Below are 9,186 nucleotides of genomic sequence, written 5' to 3'. Positions count from 1 at the left end.
TGAAGTGAAAATTAAGCCCTATCAATGCTGAGGGAAGGAACATTTAACCAAAATCAAATAAAATAAAGGTTGCCAACTGCACCCGGTGTTCCCAGGCGGTCACCCATCCAAGTACTAACCGGGCCCGACGTTGCTTAACTTCGGTGATCGGACGAGAACCGGTGCTTTCAACGTGGTGTGGCCGTTGGCGAAAGTGAAGTGAAAATTAAGCCCTATCAATGCTGAGGGAAGGAACATTTAACCAAAATCAAATAAAATAAAGGTTGCCAACTGCACCCGGTGTTCCCAGGCGGTCACCCATCCAAGTACTAACCGGGCCCGACGTTGCTTAACTTCGGTGATCGGACGAGAACCGGTGCTTTCAACGTGGTGTGGCCGTTGGCGAAAGTGAAGTGAAAATTAAGCCCTATCAATGCTGAGGGAAGGAACATTTAACCAAAATCAAATAAAATAAAGGTTGCCAACTGCACCCGGTGTTCCCAGGCGGTCACCCATCCAAGTACTAACCGGGCCCGACGTTGCTTAACTTCGGTGATCGGACGAGAACCGGTGCTTTCAACGTGGTGTGGCCGTTGGCGAAAGTGAAGTGAAAATTAAGCCCTATCAATGCTGAGGGAAGGAACATTTAACCAAAATCAAATAAAATAAAGGTTGCCAACTGCACCCGGTGTTCCCAGGCGGTCACCCATCCAAGTACTAACCGGGCCCGACGTTGCTTAACTTCGGTGATCGGACGAGAACCGGTGCTTTCAACGTGGTGTGGCCGTTGGCGAAAGTGAAGTGAAAATTAAGCCCTATCAATGCTGAGGGAAGGAACATTTAACCAAAATCAAATAAAATAAAGGTTGCCAACTGCACCCGGTGTTCCCAGGCGGTCACCCATCCAAGTACTAACCGGGCCCGACGTTGCTTAACTTCGGTGATCGGACGAGAACCGGTGCTTTCAACGTGGTGTGGCCGTTGGCGAAAGTGAAGTGAAAATTAAGCCCTATCAATGCTGAGGGAAGGAACATTTAACCAAAATCAAATAAAATAAAGGTTGCCAACTGCACCCGGTGTTCCCAGGCGGTCACCCATCCAAGTACTAACCGGGCCCGACGTTGCTTAACTTCGGTGATCGGACGAGAACCGGTGCTTTCAACGTGGTGTGGCCGTTGGCGAAAGTGAAGTGAAAATTAAGCCCTATCAATGCTGAGGGAAGGAACATTTAACCAAAATCAAATAAAATAAAGGTTGCCAACTGCACCCGGTGTTCCCAGGCGGTCACCCATCCAAGTACTAACCGGGCCCGACGTTGCTTAACTTCGGTGATCGGACGAGAACCGGTGCTTTCAACGTGGTGTGGCCGTTGGCGAAAGTGAAGTGAAAATTAAGCCCTATCAATGCTGAGGGAAGGAACATTTAACCAAAATCAAATAAAATAAAGGTTGCCAACTGCACCCGGTGTTCCCAGGCGGTCACCCATCCAAGTACTAACCGGGCCCGACGTTGCTTAACTTCGGTGATCGGACGAGAACCGGTGCTTTCAACGTGGTGTGGCCGTTGGCGAAAGTGAAGTGAAAATTAAGCCCTATCAATGCTGAGGGAAGGAACATTTAACCAAAATCAAATAAAATAAAGGTTGCCAACTGCACCCGGTGTTCCCAGGCGGTCACCCATCCAAGTACTAACCGGGCCCGACGTTGCTTAACTTCGGTGATCGGACGAGAACCGGTGCTTTCAACGTGGTGTGGCCGTTGGCGAAAGTGAAGTGAAAATTAAGCCCTATCAATGCTGAGGGAAGGAACATTTAACCAAAATCAAATAAAATAAAGGTTGCCAACTGCACCCGGTGTTCCCAGGCGGTCACCCATCCAAGTACTAACCGGGCCCGACGTTGCTTAACTTCGGTGATCGGACGAGAACCGGTGCTTTCAACGTGGTGTGGCCGTTGGCGAAAGTGAAGTGAAAATTAAGCCCTATCAATGCTGAGGGAAGGAACATTTAACCAAAATCAAATAAAATAAAGGTTGCCAACTGCACCCGGTGTTCCCAGGCGGTCACCCATCCAAGTACTAACCGGGCCCGACGTTGCTTAACTTCGGTGATCGGACGAGAACCGGTGCTTTCAACGTGGTGTGGCCGTTGGCGAAAGTGAAGTGAAAATTAAGCCCTATCAATGCTGAGGGAAGGAACATTTAACCAAAATCAAATAAAATAAAGGTTGCCAACTGCACCCGGTGTTCCCAGGCGGTCACCCATCCAAGTACTAACCGGGCCCGACGTTGCTTAACTTCGGTGATCGGACGAGAACCGGTGCTTTCAACGTGGTGTGGCCGTTGGCGAAAGTGAAGTGAAAATTAAGCCCTATCAATGCTGAGGGAAGGAACATTTAACCAAAATCAAATAAAATAAAGGTTGCCAACTGCACCCGGTGTTCCCAGGCGGTCACCCATCCAAGTACTAACCGGGCCCGACGTTGCTTAACTTCGGTGATCGGACGAGAACCGGTGCTTTCAACGTGGTGTGGCCGTTGGCGAAAGTGAAGTGAAAATTAAGCCCTATCAATGCTGAGGGAAGGAACATTTAACCAAAATCAAATAAAATAAAGGTTGCCAACTGCACCCGGTGTTCCCAGGCGGTCACCCATCCAAGTACTAACCGGGCCCGACGTTGCTTAACTTCGGTGATCGGACGAGAACCGGTGCTTTCAACGTGGTGTGGCCGTTGGCGAAAGTGAAGTGAAAATTAAGCCCTATCAATGCTGAGGGAAGGAACATTTAACCAAAATCAAATAAAATAAAGGTTGCCAACTGCACCCGGTGTTCCCAGGCGGTCACCCATCCAAGTACTAACCGGGCCCGACGTTGCTTAACTTCGGTGATCGGACGAGAACCGGTGCTTTCAACGTGGTGTGGCCGTTGGCGAAAGTGAAGTGAAAATTAAGCCCTATCAATGCTGAGGGAAGGAACATTTAACCAAAATCAAATAAAATAAAGGTTGCCAACTGCACCCGGTGTTCCCAGGCGGTCACCCATCCAAGTACTAACCGGGCCCGACGTTGCTTAACTTCGGTGATCGGACGAGAACCGGTGCTTTCAACGTGGTGTGGCCGTTGGCGAAAGTGAAGTGAAAATTAAGCCCTATCAATGCTGAGGGAAGGAACATTTAACCAAAATCAAATAAAATAAAGGTTGCCAACTGCACCCGGTGTTCCCAGGCGGTCACCCATCCAAGTACTAACCGGGCCCGACGTTGCTTAACTTCGGTGATCGGACGAGAACCGGTGCTTTCAACGTGGTGTGGCCGTTGGCGAAAGTGAAGTGAAAATTAAGCCCTATCAATGCTGAGGGAAGGAACATTTAACCAAAATCAAATAAAATAAAGGTTGCCAACTGCACCCGGTGTTCCCAGGCGGTCACCCATCCAAGTACTAACCGGGCCCGACGTTGCTTAACTTCGGTGATCGGACGAGAACCGGTGCTTTCAACGTGGTGTGGCCGTTGGCGAAAGTGAAGTGAAAATTAAGCCCTATCAATGCTGAGGGAAGGAACATTTAACCAAAATCAAATAAAATAAAGGTTGCCAACTGCACCCGGTGTTCCCAGGCGGTCACCCATCCAAGTACTAACCGGGCCCGACGTTGCTTAACTTCGGTGATCGGACGAGAACCGGTGCTTTCAACGTGGTGTGGCCGTTGGCGAAAGTGAAGTGAAAATTAAGCCCTATCAATGCTGAGGGAAGGAACATTTAACCAAAATCAAATAAAATAAAGGTTGCCAACTGCACCCGGTGTTCCCAGGCGGTCACCCATCCAAGTACTAACCGGGCCCGACGTTGCTTAACTTCGGTGATCGGACGAGAACCGGTGCTTTCAACGTGGTGTGGCCGTTGGCGAAAGTGAAGTGAAAATTAAGCCCTATCAATGCTGAGGGAAGGAACATTTAACCAAAATCAAATAAAATAAAGGTTGCCAACTGCACCCGGTGTTCCCAGGCGGTCACCCATCCAAGTACTAACCGGGCCCGACGTTGCTTAACTTCGGTGATCGGACGAGAACCGGTGCTTTCAACGTGGTGTGGCCGTTGGCGAAAGTGAAGTGAAAATTAAGCCCTATCAATGCTGAGGGAAGGAACATTTAACCAAAATCAAATAAAATAAAGGTTGCCAACTGCACCCGGTGTTCCCAGGCGGTCACCCATCCAAGTACTAACCGGGCCCGACGTTGCTTAACTTCGGTGATCGGACGAGAACCGGTGCTTTCAACGTGGTGTGGCCGTTGGCGAAAGTGAAGTGAAAATTAAGCCCTATCAATGCTGAGGGAAGGAACATTTAACCAAAATCAAATAAAATAAAGGTTGCCAACTGCACCCGGTGTTCCCAGGCGGTCACCCATCCAAGTACTAACCGGGCCCGACGTTGCTTAACTTCGGTGATCGGACGAGAACCGGTGCTTTCAACGTGGTGTGGCCGTTGGCGAAAGTGAAGTGAAAATTAAGCCCTATCAATGCTGAGGGAAGGAACATTTAACCAAAATCAAATAAAATAAAGGTTGCCAACTGCACCCGGTGTTCCCAGGCGGTCACCCATCCAAGTACTAACCGGGCCCGACGTTGCTTAACTTCGGTGATCGGACGAGAACCGGTGCTTTCAACGTGGTGTGGCCGTTGGCGAAAGTGAAGTGAAAATTAAGCCCTATCAATGCTGAGGGAAGGAACATTTAACCAAAATCAAATAAAATAAAGGTTGCCAACTGCACCCGGTGTTCCCAGGCGGTCACCCATCCAAGTACTAACCGGGCCCGACGTTGCTTAACTTCGGTGATCGGACGAGAACCGGTGCTTTCAACGTGGTGTGGCCGTTGGCGAAAGTGAAGTGAAAATTAAGCCCTATCAATGCTGAGGGAAGGAACATTTAACCAAAATCAAATAAAATAAAGGTTGCCAACTGCACCCGGTGTTCCCAGGCGGTCACCCATCCAAGTACTAACCGGGCCCGACGTTGCTTAACTTCGGTGATCGGACGAGAACCGGTGCTTTCAACGTGGTGTGGCCGTTGGCGAAAGTGAAGTGAAAATTAAGCCCTATCAATGCTGAGGGAAGGAACATTTAACCAAAATCAAATAAAATAAAGGTTGCCAACTGCACCCGGTGTTCCCAGGCGGTCACCCATCCAAGTACTAACCGGGCCCGACGTTGCTTAACTTCGGTGATCGGACGAGAACCGGTGCTTTCAACGTGGTGTGGCCGTTGGCGAAAGTGAAGTGAAAATTAAGCCCTATCAATGCTGAGGGAAGGAACATTTAACCAAAATCAAATAAAATAAAGGTTGCCAACTGCACCCGGTGTTCCCAGGCGGTCACCCATCCAAGTACTAACCGGGCCCGACGTTGCTTAACTTCGGTGATCGGACGAGAACCGGTGCTTTCAACGTGGTGTGGCCGTTGGCGAAAGTGAAGTGAAAATTAAGCCCTATCAATGCTGAGGGAAGGAACATTTAACCAAAATCAAATAAAATAAAGGTTGCCAACTGCACCCGGTGTTCCCAGGCGGTCACCCATCCAAGTACTAACCGGGCCCGACGTTGCTTAACTTCGGTGATCGGACGAGAACCGGTGCTTTCAACGTGGTGTGGCCGTTGGCGAAAGTGAAGTGAAAATTAAGCCCTATCAATGCTGAGGGAAGGAACATTTAACCAAAATCAAATAAAATAAAGGTTGCCAACTGCACCCGGTGTTCCCAGGCGGTCACCCATCCAAGTACTAACCGGGCCCGACGTTGCTTAACTTCGGTGATCGGACGAGAACCGGTGCTTTCAACGTGGTGTGGCCGTTGGCGAAAGTGAAGTGAAAATTAAGCCCTATCAATGCTGAGGGAAGGAACATTTAACCAAAATCAAATAAAATAAAGGTTGCCAACTGCACCCGGTGTTCCCAGGCGGTCACCCATCCAAGTACTAACCGGGCCCGACGTTGCTTAACTTCGGTGATCGGACGAGAACCGGTGCTTTCAACGTGGTGTGGCCGTTGGCGAAAGTGAAGTGAAAATTAAGCCCTATCAATGCTGAGGGAAGGAACATTTAACCAAAATCAAATAAAATAAAGGTTGCCAACTGCACCCGGTGTTCCCAGGCGGTCACCCATCCAAGTACTAACCGGGCCCGACGTTGCTTAACTTCGGTGATCGGACGAGAACCGGTGCTTTCAACGTGGTGTGGCCGTTGGCGAAAGTGAAGTGAAAATTAAGCCCTATCAATGCTGAGGGAAGGAACATTTAACCAAAATCAAATAAAATAAAGGTTGCCAACTGCACCCGGTGTTCCCAGGCGGTCACCCATCCAAGTACTAACCGGGCCCGACGTTGCTTAACTTCGGTGATCGGACGAGAACCGGTGCTTTCAACGTGGTGTGGCCGTTGGCGAAAGTGAAGTGAAAATTAAGCCCTATCAATGCTGAGGGAAGGAACATTTAACCAAAATCAAATAAAATAAAGGTTGCCAACTGCACCCGGTGTTCCCAGGCGGTCACCCATCCAAGTACTAACCGGGCCCGACGTTGCTTAACTTCGGTGATCGGACGAGAACCGGTGCTTTCAACGTGGTGTGGCCGTTGGCGAAAGTGAAGTGAAAATTAAGCCCTATCAATGCTGAGGGAAGGAACATTTAACCAAAATCAAATAAAATAAAGGTTGCCAACTGCACCCGGTGTTCCCAGGCGGTCACCCATCCAAGTACTAACCGGGCCCGACGTTGCTTAACTTCGGTGATCGGACGAGAACCGGTGCTTTCAACGTGGTGTGGCCGTTGGCGAAAGTGAAGTGAAAATTAAGCCCTATCAATGCTGAGGGAAGGAACATTTAACCAAAATCAAATAAAATAAAGGTTGCCAACTGCACCCGGTGTTCCCAGGCGGTCACCCATCCAAGTACTAACCGGGCCCGACGTTGCTTAACTTCGGTGATCGGACGAGAACCGGTGCTTTCAACGTGGTGTGGCCGTTGGCGAAAGTGAAGTGAAAATTAAGCCCTATCAATGCTGAGGGAAGGAACATTTAACCAAAATCAAATAAAATAAAGGTTGCCAACTGCACCCGGTGTTCCCAGGCGGTCACCCATCCAAGTACTAACCGGGCCCGACGTTGCTTAACTTCGGTGATCGGACGAGAACCGGTGCTTTCAACGTGGTGTGGCCGTTGGCGAAAGTGAAGTGAAAATTAAGCCCTATCAATGCTGAGGGAAGGAACATTTAACCAAAATCAAATAAAATAAAGGTTGCCAACTGCACCCGGTGTTCCCAGGCGGTCACCCATCCAAGTACTAACCGGGCCCGACGTTGCTTAACTTCGGTGATCGGACGAGAACCGGTGCTTTCAACGTGGTGTGGCCGTTGGCGAAAGTGAAGTGAAAATTAAGCCCTATCAATGCTGAGGGAAGGAACATTGAACCAAAATCAAATAAAATAAAGGTTGCCAACTGCACCCGGTGTTCCCAGGCGGTCACCCATCCAAGTACTAACCGGGCCCGACGTTGCTTAACTTCGGTGATCGGACGAGAACCGGTGCTTTCAACGTGGTGTGGCCGTTGGCGAAAGTGAAGTGAAAATTAAGCCCTATCAATGCTGAGGGAAGGAACATTTAACCAAAATCAAATAAAATAAAGGTTGCCAACTGCACCCGGTGTTCCCAGGCGGTCACCCATCCAAGTACTAACCGGGCCCGACGTTGCTTAACTTCGGTGATCGGACGAGAACCGGTGCTTTCAACGTGGTGTGGCCGTTGGCGAAAGTGAAGTGAAAATTAAGCCCTATCAATGCTGAGGGAAGGAACATTTAACCAAAATCAAATAAAATAAAGGTTGCCAACTGCACCCGGTGTTCCCAGGCGGTCACCCATCCAAGTACTAACCGGGCCCGACGTTGCTTAACTTCGGTGATCGGACGAGAACCGGTGCTTTCAACGTGGTGTGGCCGTTGGCGAAAGTGAAGTGAAAATTAAGCCCTATCAATGCTGAGGGAAGGAACATTTAACCAAAATCAAATAAAATAAAGGTTGCCAACTGCACCCGGTGTTCCCAGGCGGTCACCCATCCAAGTACTAACCGGGCCCGACGTTGCTTAACTTCGGTGATCGGACGAGAACCGGTGCTTTCAACGTGGTGTGGCCGTTGGCGAAAGTGAAGTGAAAATTAAGCCCTATCAATGCTGAGGGAAGGAACATTTAACCAAAATCAAATAAAATAAAGGTTGCCAACTGCACCCGGTGTTCCCAGGCGGTCACCCATCCAAGTACTAACCGGGCCCGACGTTGCTTAACTTCGGTGATCGGACGAGAACCGGTGCTTTCAACGTGGTGTGGCCGTTGGCGAAAGTGAAGTGAAAATTAAGCCCTATCAATGCTGAGGGAAGGAACATTTAACCAAAATCAAATAAAATAAAGGTTGCCAACTGCACCCGGTGTTCCCAGGCGGTCACCCATCCAAGTACTAACCGGGCCCGACGTTGCTTAACTTCGGTGATCGGACGAGAACCGGTGCTTTCAACGTGGTGTGGCCGTTGGCGAAAGTGAAGTGAAAATTAAGCCCTATCAATGCTGAGGGAAGGAACATTTAACCAAAATCAAATAAAATAAAGGTTGCCAACTGCACCCGGTGTTCCCAGGCGGTCACCCATCCAAGTACTAACCGGGCCCGACGTTGCTTAACTTCGGTGATCGGACGAGAACCGGTGCTTTCAACGTGGTGTGGCCGTTGGCGAAAGTGAAGTGAAAATTAAGCCCTATCAATGCTGAGGGAAGGAACATTTAACCAAAATCAAATAAAATAAAGGTTGCCAACTGCACCCGGTGTTCCCAGGCGGTCACCCATCCAAGTACTAACCGGGCCCGACGTTGCTTAACTTCGGTGATCGGACGAGAACCGGTGCTTTCAACGTGGTGTGGCCGTTGGCGAAAGTGAAGTGAAAATTAAGCCCTATCAATGCTGAGGGAAGGAACATTTAACCAAAATCAAATAAAATAAAGGTTGCCAACTGCACCCGGTGTTCCCAGGCGGTCACCCATCCAAGTACTAACCGGGCCCGACGTTGCTTAACTTCGGTGATCGGACGAGAACCGGTGCTTTCAACGTGGTGTGGCCGTTGGCGAAAGTGAAGTGAAAATTAAGCCCTATCAATGCTGAGGGAAGGAACATTTAACCAAAATCAAATAAAATAAAG

General features: G+C 49.4%; 47 non-coding genes across 47 annotated transcripts; all 47 read right to left on the bottom strand.

The window, feature by feature from the left end:
* Positions 1-70: 70 nt before the first annotated feature.
* LOC138969915 (5S ribosomal RNA) lies at positions 71-189 on the bottom strand. Its single transcript, XR_011456704.1, has one exon. It is a non-coding gene; the product is annotated as a 5S ribosomal RNA (ribosomal RNA).
* A 75-nt stretch (positions 190-264) lies between these two features.
* Positions 265-383, bottom strand: LOC138969914 (5S ribosomal RNA). Its single transcript, XR_011456703.1, has one exon. It is a non-coding gene; the product is annotated as a 5S ribosomal RNA (ribosomal RNA).
* A 75-nt stretch (positions 384-458) lies between these two features.
* On the bottom strand, positions 459-577 carry LOC138969913 (5S ribosomal RNA). Its single transcript, XR_011456702.1, has one exon. It is a non-coding gene; the product is annotated as a 5S ribosomal RNA (ribosomal RNA).
* Positions 578-652: 75 nt separating this feature from the next.
* Positions 653-771, bottom strand: LOC138969912 (5S ribosomal RNA). The gene has a single exon (XR_011456701.1). It is a non-coding gene; the product is annotated as a 5S ribosomal RNA (ribosomal RNA).
* Positions 772-846: 75 nt separating this feature from the next.
* On the bottom strand, positions 847-965 carry LOC138969911 (5S ribosomal RNA). The gene has a single exon (XR_011456700.1). It is a non-coding gene; the product is annotated as a 5S ribosomal RNA (ribosomal RNA).
* A 75-nt stretch (positions 966-1,040) lies between these two features.
* On the bottom strand, positions 1,041-1,159 carry LOC138969910 (5S ribosomal RNA). Its single transcript, XR_011456699.1, has one exon. It is a non-coding gene; the product is annotated as a 5S ribosomal RNA (ribosomal RNA).
* A 75-nt stretch (positions 1,160-1,234) lies between these two features.
* On the bottom strand, positions 1,235-1,353 carry LOC138969908 (5S ribosomal RNA). The gene has a single exon (XR_011456697.1). It is a non-coding gene; the product is annotated as a 5S ribosomal RNA (ribosomal RNA).
* Positions 1,354-1,428: 75 nt separating this feature from the next.
* On the bottom strand, positions 1,429-1,547 carry LOC138969907 (5S ribosomal RNA). The gene has a single exon (XR_011456696.1). It is a non-coding gene; the product is annotated as a 5S ribosomal RNA (ribosomal RNA).
* A 75-nt stretch (positions 1,548-1,622) lies between these two features.
* Positions 1,623-1,741, bottom strand: LOC138969906 (5S ribosomal RNA). The gene has a single exon (XR_011456695.1). It is a non-coding gene; the product is annotated as a 5S ribosomal RNA (ribosomal RNA).
* Positions 1,742-1,816: 75 nt separating this feature from the next.
* Positions 1,817-1,935, bottom strand: LOC138969904 (5S ribosomal RNA). Its single transcript, XR_011456694.1, has one exon. It is a non-coding gene; the product is annotated as a 5S ribosomal RNA (ribosomal RNA).
* Positions 1,936-2,010: 75 nt separating this feature from the next.
* LOC138969903 (5S ribosomal RNA) lies at positions 2,011-2,129 on the bottom strand. The gene has a single exon (XR_011456693.1). It is a non-coding gene; the product is annotated as a 5S ribosomal RNA (ribosomal RNA).
* A 75-nt stretch (positions 2,130-2,204) lies between these two features.
* LOC138969902 (5S ribosomal RNA) lies at positions 2,205-2,323 on the bottom strand. Its single transcript, XR_011456692.1, has one exon. It is a non-coding gene; the product is annotated as a 5S ribosomal RNA (ribosomal RNA).
* Positions 2,324-2,398: 75 nt separating this feature from the next.
* On the bottom strand, positions 2,399-2,517 carry LOC138969901 (5S ribosomal RNA). Its single transcript, XR_011456691.1, has one exon. It is a non-coding gene; the product is annotated as a 5S ribosomal RNA (ribosomal RNA).
* A 75-nt stretch (positions 2,518-2,592) lies between these two features.
* Positions 2,593-2,711, bottom strand: LOC138969900 (5S ribosomal RNA). Its single transcript, XR_011456690.1, has one exon. It is a non-coding gene; the product is annotated as a 5S ribosomal RNA (ribosomal RNA).
* Positions 2,712-2,786: 75 nt separating this feature from the next.
* LOC138969899 (5S ribosomal RNA) lies at positions 2,787-2,905 on the bottom strand. The gene has a single exon (XR_011456689.1). It is a non-coding gene; the product is annotated as a 5S ribosomal RNA (ribosomal RNA).
* A 75-nt stretch (positions 2,906-2,980) lies between these two features.
* Positions 2,981-3,099, bottom strand: LOC138969898 (5S ribosomal RNA). The gene has a single exon (XR_011456688.1). It is a non-coding gene; the product is annotated as a 5S ribosomal RNA (ribosomal RNA).
* A 75-nt stretch (positions 3,100-3,174) lies between these two features.
* On the bottom strand, positions 3,175-3,293 carry LOC138969896 (5S ribosomal RNA). The gene has a single exon (XR_011456686.1). It is a non-coding gene; the product is annotated as a 5S ribosomal RNA (ribosomal RNA).
* A 75-nt stretch (positions 3,294-3,368) lies between these two features.
* On the bottom strand, positions 3,369-3,487 carry LOC138969895 (5S ribosomal RNA). Its single transcript, XR_011456685.1, has one exon. It is a non-coding gene; the product is annotated as a 5S ribosomal RNA (ribosomal RNA).
* Positions 3,488-3,562: 75 nt separating this feature from the next.
* On the bottom strand, positions 3,563-3,681 carry LOC138969894 (5S ribosomal RNA). Its single transcript, XR_011456684.1, has one exon. It is a non-coding gene; the product is annotated as a 5S ribosomal RNA (ribosomal RNA).
* A 75-nt stretch (positions 3,682-3,756) lies between these two features.
* LOC138969893 (5S ribosomal RNA) lies at positions 3,757-3,875 on the bottom strand. Its single transcript, XR_011456683.1, has one exon. It is a non-coding gene; the product is annotated as a 5S ribosomal RNA (ribosomal RNA).
* Positions 3,876-3,950: 75 nt separating this feature from the next.
* Positions 3,951-4,069, bottom strand: LOC138969892 (5S ribosomal RNA). Its single transcript, XR_011456682.1, has one exon. It is a non-coding gene; the product is annotated as a 5S ribosomal RNA (ribosomal RNA).
* Positions 4,070-4,144: 75 nt separating this feature from the next.
* On the bottom strand, positions 4,145-4,263 carry LOC138969891 (5S ribosomal RNA). The gene has a single exon (XR_011456681.1). It is a non-coding gene; the product is annotated as a 5S ribosomal RNA (ribosomal RNA).
* Positions 4,264-4,338: 75 nt separating this feature from the next.
* LOC138969890 (5S ribosomal RNA) lies at positions 4,339-4,457 on the bottom strand. Its single transcript, XR_011456680.1, has one exon. It is a non-coding gene; the product is annotated as a 5S ribosomal RNA (ribosomal RNA).
* A 75-nt stretch (positions 4,458-4,532) lies between these two features.
* On the bottom strand, positions 4,533-4,651 carry LOC138969888 (5S ribosomal RNA). Its single transcript, XR_011456679.1, has one exon. It is a non-coding gene; the product is annotated as a 5S ribosomal RNA (ribosomal RNA).
* Positions 4,652-4,726: 75 nt separating this feature from the next.
* LOC138969887 (5S ribosomal RNA) lies at positions 4,727-4,845 on the bottom strand. The gene has a single exon (XR_011456678.1). It is a non-coding gene; the product is annotated as a 5S ribosomal RNA (ribosomal RNA).
* A 75-nt stretch (positions 4,846-4,920) lies between these two features.
* Positions 4,921-5,039, bottom strand: LOC138969886 (5S ribosomal RNA). Its single transcript, XR_011456677.1, has one exon. It is a non-coding gene; the product is annotated as a 5S ribosomal RNA (ribosomal RNA).
* A 75-nt stretch (positions 5,040-5,114) lies between these two features.
* LOC138969884 (5S ribosomal RNA) lies at positions 5,115-5,233 on the bottom strand. Its single transcript, XR_011456675.1, has one exon. It is a non-coding gene; the product is annotated as a 5S ribosomal RNA (ribosomal RNA).
* Positions 5,234-5,308: 75 nt separating this feature from the next.
* LOC138969883 (5S ribosomal RNA) lies at positions 5,309-5,427 on the bottom strand. The gene has a single exon (XR_011456674.1). It is a non-coding gene; the product is annotated as a 5S ribosomal RNA (ribosomal RNA).
* A 75-nt stretch (positions 5,428-5,502) lies between these two features.
* LOC138969882 (5S ribosomal RNA) lies at positions 5,503-5,621 on the bottom strand. Its single transcript, XR_011456673.1, has one exon. It is a non-coding gene; the product is annotated as a 5S ribosomal RNA (ribosomal RNA).
* A 75-nt stretch (positions 5,622-5,696) lies between these two features.
* LOC138969881 (5S ribosomal RNA) lies at positions 5,697-5,815 on the bottom strand. Its single transcript, XR_011456672.1, has one exon. It is a non-coding gene; the product is annotated as a 5S ribosomal RNA (ribosomal RNA).
* Positions 5,816-5,890: 75 nt separating this feature from the next.
* On the bottom strand, positions 5,891-6,009 carry LOC138969880 (5S ribosomal RNA). Its single transcript, XR_011456671.1, has one exon. It is a non-coding gene; the product is annotated as a 5S ribosomal RNA (ribosomal RNA).
* A 75-nt stretch (positions 6,010-6,084) lies between these two features.
* Positions 6,085-6,203, bottom strand: LOC138969879 (5S ribosomal RNA). Its single transcript, XR_011456670.1, has one exon. It is a non-coding gene; the product is annotated as a 5S ribosomal RNA (ribosomal RNA).
* Positions 6,204-6,278: 75 nt separating this feature from the next.
* Positions 6,279-6,397, bottom strand: LOC138969878 (5S ribosomal RNA). The gene has a single exon (XR_011456669.1). It is a non-coding gene; the product is annotated as a 5S ribosomal RNA (ribosomal RNA).
* A 75-nt stretch (positions 6,398-6,472) lies between these two features.
* Positions 6,473-6,591, bottom strand: LOC138969877 (5S ribosomal RNA). The gene has a single exon (XR_011456668.1). It is a non-coding gene; the product is annotated as a 5S ribosomal RNA (ribosomal RNA).
* A 75-nt stretch (positions 6,592-6,666) lies between these two features.
* LOC138969876 (5S ribosomal RNA) lies at positions 6,667-6,785 on the bottom strand. The gene has a single exon (XR_011456667.1). It is a non-coding gene; the product is annotated as a 5S ribosomal RNA (ribosomal RNA).
* Positions 6,786-6,860: 75 nt separating this feature from the next.
* Positions 6,861-6,979, bottom strand: LOC138969875 (5S ribosomal RNA). Its single transcript, XR_011456666.1, has one exon. It is a non-coding gene; the product is annotated as a 5S ribosomal RNA (ribosomal RNA).
* A 75-nt stretch (positions 6,980-7,054) lies between these two features.
* On the bottom strand, positions 7,055-7,173 carry LOC138969872 (5S ribosomal RNA). Its single transcript, XR_011456664.1, has one exon. It is a non-coding gene; the product is annotated as a 5S ribosomal RNA (ribosomal RNA).
* A 75-nt stretch (positions 7,174-7,248) lies between these two features.
* Positions 7,249-7,367, bottom strand: LOC138969871 (5S ribosomal RNA). The gene has a single exon (XR_011456663.1). It is a non-coding gene; the product is annotated as a 5S ribosomal RNA (ribosomal RNA).
* Positions 7,368-7,442: 75 nt separating this feature from the next.
* LOC138969870 (5S ribosomal RNA) lies at positions 7,443-7,561 on the bottom strand. Its single transcript, XR_011456662.1, has one exon. It is a non-coding gene; the product is annotated as a 5S ribosomal RNA (ribosomal RNA).
* A 75-nt stretch (positions 7,562-7,636) lies between these two features.
* LOC138969869 (5S ribosomal RNA) lies at positions 7,637-7,755 on the bottom strand. The gene has a single exon (XR_011456661.1). It is a non-coding gene; the product is annotated as a 5S ribosomal RNA (ribosomal RNA).
* A 75-nt stretch (positions 7,756-7,830) lies between these two features.
* On the bottom strand, positions 7,831-7,949 carry LOC138969868 (5S ribosomal RNA). Its single transcript, XR_011456660.1, has one exon. It is a non-coding gene; the product is annotated as a 5S ribosomal RNA (ribosomal RNA).
* A 75-nt stretch (positions 7,950-8,024) lies between these two features.
* On the bottom strand, positions 8,025-8,143 carry LOC138969867 (5S ribosomal RNA). Its single transcript, XR_011456659.1, has one exon. It is a non-coding gene; the product is annotated as a 5S ribosomal RNA (ribosomal RNA).
* A 75-nt stretch (positions 8,144-8,218) lies between these two features.
* LOC138969866 (5S ribosomal RNA) lies at positions 8,219-8,337 on the bottom strand. The gene has a single exon (XR_011456658.1). It is a non-coding gene; the product is annotated as a 5S ribosomal RNA (ribosomal RNA).
* Positions 8,338-8,412: 75 nt separating this feature from the next.
* LOC138969865 (5S ribosomal RNA) lies at positions 8,413-8,531 on the bottom strand. The gene has a single exon (XR_011456657.1). It is a non-coding gene; the product is annotated as a 5S ribosomal RNA (ribosomal RNA).
* A 75-nt stretch (positions 8,532-8,606) lies between these two features.
* LOC138969864 (5S ribosomal RNA) lies at positions 8,607-8,725 on the bottom strand. The gene has a single exon (XR_011456656.1). It is a non-coding gene; the product is annotated as a 5S ribosomal RNA (ribosomal RNA).
* Positions 8,726-8,800: 75 nt separating this feature from the next.
* On the bottom strand, positions 8,801-8,919 carry LOC138969863 (5S ribosomal RNA). Its single transcript, XR_011456655.1, has one exon. It is a non-coding gene; the product is annotated as a 5S ribosomal RNA (ribosomal RNA).
* A 75-nt stretch (positions 8,920-8,994) lies between these two features.
* Positions 8,995-9,113, bottom strand: LOC138969861 (5S ribosomal RNA). The gene has a single exon (XR_011456653.1). It is a non-coding gene; the product is annotated as a 5S ribosomal RNA (ribosomal RNA).
* Between the last annotated feature and the right edge of the window lie 73 nt (positions 9,114-9,186).

Source organism: Littorina saxatilis, linkage group LG6 (assembly GCF_037325665.1).
Source record: "Littorina saxatilis isolate snail1 linkage group LG6, US_GU_Lsax_2.0, whole genome shotgun sequence".
Classification (NCBI taxonomy): Eukaryota; Metazoa; Mollusca; class Gastropoda; order Littorinimorpha; family Littorinidae; genus Littorina; species Littorina saxatilis.
This window is presented reverse-complemented; position numbering and strand designations above follow the sequence as displayed.